Source organism: Urocampus carinirostris, unplaced genomic scaffold (assembly GCF_059441175.1).
Source record: "Urocampus carinirostris isolate Australia breed hairy pipefish unplaced genomic scaffold, RoL_Ucar_1.0 HiC_scaffold_22, whole genome shotgun sequence".
NCBI classification, from domain to species: Eukaryota; Metazoa; Chordata; class Actinopteri; order Syngnathiformes; family Syngnathidae; genus Urocampus; species Urocampus carinirostris.
Window position 1 is genome coordinate 540,917 of NW_028283129.1, and position 1,216 is coordinate 542,132.

Genomic DNA, 1,216 nt, shown 5'->3' on the forward strand with positions numbered 1-1,216 from the left:
GTTCCGGATGGTTTGCCGGGCACCTGCATAGCAGTCAAGCGGTTCTTTACATTCTGCTCCGTCAAACTTTCTCCCCGTGCTACAATGCTTCAGGATAGGATGATGTTGAGGACTTGTTGGCGCGTTTCCCAGGTTTCGTGTTGGCGATCTCATCTCGTCTCCTTCTCCATCATATTTGAAATCCCCATTTATTTTCATTGTTCCGACCAAAGTTGGATACAACCCAGCCGATCCAGTTGTCGTATCAGCGTTCAATGATTTATCTTTTAGTCGACTCAGTCCTTCCCTAATTTTCTCCTTATAATGCACTCCTTAAGTCTTTAACAGCTTCAAAATGTCCTCTTCAGTATTCCTCTTCTCCCGTCGTTTCTTGCTATCTTTGCCAGACTTGTAGTCCATGATTCTCACCTCCTTGACGCCACAAGTGTATGCATCAAACGTACCCCCTTGTGGCCACGCCGGTTGAAGATTCTTCGTCCTCTTCTCCCATTTTCGTGACACCTTTTCAATCAGCTTGGCCTTGTCCGGATGACGCAATCCCAAAAGCTTCACTGGTACAAGAATGTTCATATTTATTCAATTATTGTGACCTTGCTTTTGCAAATTGGAGCAGATATTCCCAAATCGGGATGGGCTGAGGAAGATTTTTTTTTGTAACCAGCCAATTCGTGTTACGGCCATCAACTGGACTGGGGTGGAACCTTGCAAGTCCCGTCCAATTTCTTATGGGACAATCTTCACTTTGAACTCCACTCACTGAGGGGACTTCCCTATGGAGGGACCTCACTGGAGGGTTCTCAGGGCCAAGTGAGAGGAATGGGATTGGGTCTTAGTCAATATCTTTGCCAACAGCATACTTCCACTAAAAACGTGATTAAATACAATTATGTATTGTGCAACCAACTAAAAAAAATCCATAAAATGTTAGTATTATGTCACAAAAGATACTCTTTTAAAAAGACAAGAAATCTCATGTAATAGTTGTTGAAAAAAACAACTAACGTGTGTGAGCTGTGCAACCCTTCAAATAGTGCAGTGGTCACTTCATTAGCATTTGAAGAACTAGTGTTACCGGATATCAGGTTTTGGACATGTTTGTAATGACTTGGTTGCCACACGCAGGGTTGATGTTTCTTATCGTTATTTCACAAGATGATCACAAAAACTTAAATGACAATATTACAGTTCAATCTAAGAAAAAAAGACAAGACAGTGA